Source organism: Anthonomus grandis, chromosome 2, assembly GCF_022605725.1.
Source record: "Anthonomus grandis grandis chromosome 2, icAntGran1.3, whole genome shotgun sequence".
NCBI classification, from domain to species: domain Eukaryota; kingdom Metazoa; phylum Arthropoda; class Insecta; order Coleoptera; family Curculionidae; genus Anthonomus; species Anthonomus grandis.
Genome location: NC_065547.1, coordinates 45,195,884 through 45,202,213, shown reverse-complemented (window position 1 = coordinate 45,202,213; position 6,330 = coordinate 45,195,884). Strand labels below are relative to the sequence as shown.

The 6,330-nt window shown below is 30.9% G+C and overlaps 1 long non-coding RNA gene across 1 annotated transcript; it reads right to left on the bottom strand.

The window, feature by feature from the left end:
* Positions 1-507: 507 nt before the first annotated feature.
* Positions 508-1,677, bottom strand: LOC126733479 (uncharacterized). Its single transcript, XR_007659725.1, has 4 exons — positions 1,244-1,677; positions 1,108-1,182; positions 904-1,005; positions 508-846 (listed from the first exon to the last, which is right to left on the bottom strand). It is a non-coding gene; the product is annotated as an uncharacterized LOC126733479 (long non-coding RNA).
* Between the last annotated feature and the right edge of the window lie 4,653 nt (positions 1,678-6,330).

The following is a 6,330-nucleotide window of genomic DNA, read 5'->3' as shown; positions in this document are numbered from 1 at the left end:
GTATAACAAACCATACCTGATTACACCACTTTCTAACCCAACCACTCCTGTAGAACATTTATTCAACGAAGCACAAATAAGAACGAGAAACCCAATAGAGAGATGCTTTGGTGTATTAAAACGTCGATTCCCAATATTAGCATTAGGAATTAAGTTAAATGTGCAAAAAGTGGAAGCAATAGTTGTCTCATGTGCAGTGCTTCATAATATTGCATGCATGTTGAGAGATGACGTTCCCCTTGTAAATGAAGAAGTTGAAGCGGCTCTTGAATTAGGAAATATCCCTATACCTGTGGTACAACCAGGTGTTGAGAATATAGCCCTAAATAATGAGGTTCGGCAAGCTTTGATAACTAAGTATTTTCAGCCCTTGTTAGATAATGTAGCACATGAGTAGAACTCAAAATTGCAATAAAAACTTTTTTTTACGGTTTTTATTACTTTGACCACCCACCACAAAAACATTTTTAATTTTGCATTTCCACACATAAAATTAACAATAATTGGTTAAATTTTAAAAACATTTTTTTATTTTATCAATAAAATACAACTTATTTTACAAATACATATTTTTAAATTTTAAAAACAGACATCATTTATTAGCAGATAGCAGCTGATCTTTTTTTAGTTGAAGGATCTCCAGCTCTAGTTCAGCTTTCTTAGCTTGAATAAGAATTCTTTCATCACTCTCCTTTGTTTCTAGTGCCATTTGATGTTTGTGGCGTTCCTTCATCATTTCTACTCTCAAAAGATGTTCTTTTTCAAGCTATTCTGTCTCCTTGGAGACTAATTCAGCTTTATTTGCAGCCCAAGAAATAATTTTATTTGACAGAACATTTTTATTTTCTTAAAATTAAAATAAATTTAAATAATTTGAAATATAATAATTATTACAAAATTTACCCTTATTAGCACAAGCCTTCTTCAAAATGGTTTTCAATGGCTTCGATTTTGGAGTGCGAAGCTTTTCTGGGGTTATTTTGTTCCAGTTGGTAGGTAAAGCAGCTAAAATAAGAATAGTCAGAATAGAAGAAAGTGTCATCTAAACATATTGTTTATTAATACTAATAATTGAAACATAAGTATAGGGATAGCGTTTACCTATACCTCACAATAAACTATCTTCCTCATTAGAATCTTTGCCATCTTCCTCCATTTGCTCTATGTCTTCATTAGGTAACTCTATTGAAAAAAAAATCATTGATAGACGCTATTAATTAAAAATAACGATAAAGTCTTGAACCTGAATCAGAAATATTAAAACGAGATCCCTCAGGAGTTTCCATCTGCATGTTGCTATATTCTGAAACAAATACAACTTTTAATTGAATTATTATTAATTTTTCTAAAACTGGCTACTATCTCCATCAAATTCTGAATCAAAGCCTATCATCTGAGTACCTATAATTTCTTTAACTTGTTTGTCGATATCGTCAATTATCTTAGGTTTTACAGGCCCTCCTCCAGTTCCTCGTAGGTATGTTTTTTCATCAGCAAATTTTTGTTTTGACCTTTTTTTTTTGATTTTCATACTTGCCACGAAGAACTTTTGCATCTCTGAAAGGCTCTCCACAAATGCTATTAAATTCATTTGCTAGACGCTCTCAAGCTTTCTGCTTAAAATCGTTGTTCATTTTGTCAGTCTTTCGACATTCAATGGTGCCCTTATATTTTAGTACAAGGCTCATTAATATGCCAACCTCCTTTTTACTGAAATGAACAGTTCTTTTCTTACAAGAATCCATTACAAGTATTTAACAGCTTGCAAAAATATCAATTTGTACTTACTATAATACCAATATTTGTAGTGCCAACCTAAACTAACCTTCAGTTTCAGTTTACATTGAACAACAGAATATCGAATGAACGCAGTTCACATTTTGATCGGCGTTCCGTTGAACCTAAGATCAAAATTGATTTATACAACCAGCCCTAAATGTGTTTTCTCTTCTGCGCTTCCCTGATTCAGTCGCTGTGTACATAAATATAAAAAAAATGTATTTTAAAAAAAAATTTTTCAAGCCTCACTATTAAAATGTATCGAAAAGATATTCTTACGTAAGGTTTTTTGTTTGTTTTCTTGTTATTTTGTTTCCTTTTTTGTTGCTTTTTCTTGAGGATGTATCACTTAAAAGTGCCTCTTGCAGAGATACTTTTGAGAAACGGTTTTTATAATCGAGATGCATTCCTATTTGCTAACTTCACTTACATCATAAGTACAACTGTTTTGTAATTTTTGGTAATGGCAAATAAACGTTTTGAATTTGAATTTTGAATTACTCTGCTCTAAATAAAATATTTATATTTAAATACAAATTTAATAAAACATTTCGGACATATGACGGGTTTCCGTCAGCATCAACCGTCTGAAACCTCATGTAGGAAGGAAAATTAACCTGTTCAAAACATTTTCTTTCGCTTTTCTCTTGTTGGCACGTCAACGTGCCAGCAAACAAGAAAGAAAACACGTGAAATATGAGAAACAACCGGAAACCGCAAGAACACAGCTGCCTTTTAGCCTTTAAATATCCCCGGGCGTGTTCTGATTTTAACCGATTTATATGAATGAATATGTGACACATTAAAAAAAGAACATCATTGAGCAGTTAAAAGAAAATTTCATAACTCGTAAAACCTTTACAATCCATCGTGGTTAATATAAGAATATGAGATGCGACGGCGCTCGATATCTCGTTACGAATTTATTTTTACATTTCGAGATATTGCCAATTTAAATTTAACAACCATTTGAATTTTTACAGTTTACATTAAATTTAATAATTATACAGCGCTTAATTTACGTTATTTTGGTAAATTTGGCTTTTAATGTGGAAGCCCCACGCACACAGAAACTTTCCGGCATACTCGGCATACTGTTCATTAAGCCAATTATTACTTTTGAGGCAGCTGACTACTCATTAATTAAATAAGTTAGATTAACACAACAGATTTCAGCAACAGCTTAGCTATATATATATGACATGATAACGGAGGGTAAATTTATAGTAGGGGTTATTATACTATATTATATAGAAAAGTTTAATTTTCCGAGGTATGAAGTTGAAATTTTATAAAAATTTAAACTTTATTCTTGCCATAATTTTCTTTTTTGTTTCTTTATTGTCAGCTTACTGTTCTCACTGTAAGCTTGCGGAAAATCGGATTATCCGACTTTCTTTTCTGCTCGCATATATTTCTTTACCAATCTGCTTTGGTTATATAAATATTTCGTATATATTCAATTGAGGTGAGGGGGCGAGGAGTGGATATATAAACCAATTTTGTATATTTAAGACTTTTTATTAATACAGTAAAGATTGCCTAAAAATTCATATTTTCTTGGATATATGTTATATACATATATAATTTATGAATATAACATGTAACTTACATTTGTAATCAACTATCTACCAATTTAATACAATAAACTATGTTGAATAATCACTTTTTTAAATGTTTGGGATATATGTATACTATTATACATATAACTACTTGTAATATATTTTGGCCATTTCTTGTAATTGGATATAACAAATTATAGAATAATTGGACCGATTTTGTATGGTCGATGGGAAATCCTGTGTGATTTGGGTATTGACCACTGTAACTTAGCATTTATCTAGATCCACTTGATAATAACTTTAGAAAAATAAGAACAAATTATCTAAACTATATGTTATATTTTATTTATTATTTATATGTTAGATTTATTATTAATTTTTTTAAATTTTTTAATGAAAATCAAGCTAAACATTGAATTACTTGAAAATTATGAATTTTGTGACCTTAGTTTAAAGGATAATACATGTGTTAAAGGAATTGATTTTTTTTAGGTTTGTTAAATTTAAACGATTTTTACAATACATTTCAGCAAAATACTCTGACCTCTAATGTTTTCTTATCGGGTAAAGATCATAATGATGATCCATTAACAACTAACCTTTATAACAAAATTATTTACAGCCAAATACAGCCATACAGTACCTTTGTATATAAAAAAAACGTGTATCTTTCCATTTACTTAGAAACAAGAAATTTATAGACAAATTAACAAGATGTTGCAAGATGGTATTGGTTCCACTTCTTTTTGATGATTCTTTACCTTTGTTTTGTGTATTTCATGTTACCTATTATGTATGCGTTCTTTTGCTTGCAGTCCATTTTATCTCAAAAAGTTCGAAATCACAGAAATGCTTTGTATACTTTGTGCATGCTAAAGATACACTATCTCTAATCAATCTTTCTGGTCGCTTTATTCCGTACGATACTTTGCATTTATTTACTTCTTTGGACAACAGCATTTCACATTCAGGTATTCCGCTTCAGTTTTCTACATCTGCGTCTTACTCTAATTTCTTCACTTACTTTGGCTTCCTCTGAGCTCCTCATACTGTGTGTTTTCTCTTCATTGATAGGGTTTAATCTGAAAAATCTTCTTCAATGATATGGTTGTCGTCATTTTGACTGGAATCCTCAGAAGTGATGCTTGAACTGAAGATAAGGTGCAAATTGCCTGTTTCCAATAAACAAGTTTGATCAAAATAGGAAGTATCTGAATTACATTTTTTGTTGCGTTTTGAAATGGAGTCATTTTTAATAGGAAACATGCCAATTTGTACTATTACGAAAATCTTCTTCTAGCGGTATTAGGGTCCGATCTGTGGCATTTATTTCATACACTTCACCGAACTCAATGCATAATGCAGTTTGAAAAACTTGCGCACTAGTGCTAGGAGGCTGTTGCTTATTTTATTTTTGATCTAAAGTCATAGACCAAATTCTAGTGTGAAATACCTGTATCTAAAAAAAATCATAATTAATAAAACTTAATGTAAAATGTAGGAGTACAAATATTGTTATGAGGGGTAAAAAATCTCTTATTATAAAGATTCAGGTTCATAAAATTCTCTATTTTTTTACAAGGGTTGTTAAGGTGACGTTCAAACTGATCACCCTTTGAAATACGTGTACTCATATATTTTACACCGTAAAACTGGTAAAATTAAATAAATCCACTACTTTGGCGGTACAAAATCAGCCTTCGTCTTTAAATTTTGATGTCACATAACGCAACACTAATAATAGCTTGTATCTACTAAAAATTAGTATGCAAATCTGTTTACAACTAGAAGTCAATAATATCTCGAATCGTACGGTCTCACAATATTAGCCCCTTTTTATCAATTTTTAATATCCTATCTATATATTTAAAACACTAAGCCAAATTTTTCAGCAAGTTCGTGAGAGAGTTGTATTGCATCAATTTACACGATCTTTTTTTTTAAATAATCCTCTGGTTACCAAGACCTTTCAACACTATTTTTTTAATTGTTTCATTGCGTATATTTTTTTATAAAAACAATATAGTTTTTAAGCTGATAACATTTTCTGTACAGTATGGCGAATGCGCTAATACGTGGATCAACAAGGCGACTCGAGGTGCGACATGTAACGTCACACGAACGATAGGTTATAAATACTACTGCCAGAGGCACTTGCTTCATTGTTAATCTTTGCTCTACTTTCAACATTTCGTGTTCGGATCGTAGTAGCCGCTAATCGTTAATAATTTAAAAAAAGTTAGGATAGTTGGCGATTGGATTGTTAAAATGTTGAAAGTTGGCCTTTGGAGGTAAAATAATTTTGCTTGGGGGAGACTTTCGACAAGTTTTGCCGGTTGTTCCTCACTCTTCGAGACAGACAATTGTTCACCATTGTATTAAATTTTCTCCACTGTGATCGAAATTTAAAATATTTAAATTGTATAAAAACATGCGCGCTAAATCGGAAGAGCAAGACTTTAGTGACTTTCTTCTTAAAATTGGCAATGGTGAATATCCTGCTTTAAGTAATGAGCAAACTGAAAATTCAGTTTTGATTGAATTGCCTTTAAGTATAATAAGCAAACAGGAGATCGTGACCGAAATTTTTGGCTTTGGATTTCTAAAAGCTGAAGATGTAATACAAGTCTCCAAATACGCAATTCTTGCACCAAAAAACGAACATTGCAATCACATTAATACAAAAGTTTTAGATTTAATACCTGGAATCGCAAAAACGTATGTTAATAATAATAATAATAATAATAATAATAATAATAATCTTTATTTAGCATAAATAGCTACATACAAAAACAACAAATTTCCCAAAAAATTAATAAAAATAAAGATACATATATCAATAATAATGTTCATAAAGCTAATTCAACAACATATTTAGTCAGCAAGAGTACATATATAAATAAGCAATAAATATCAAATGCTGGGTATCCCGATCGCCGACACTTGCAACGCCCTGGTTTTACCAGGAACAGCAGCATCCCGGTCAATC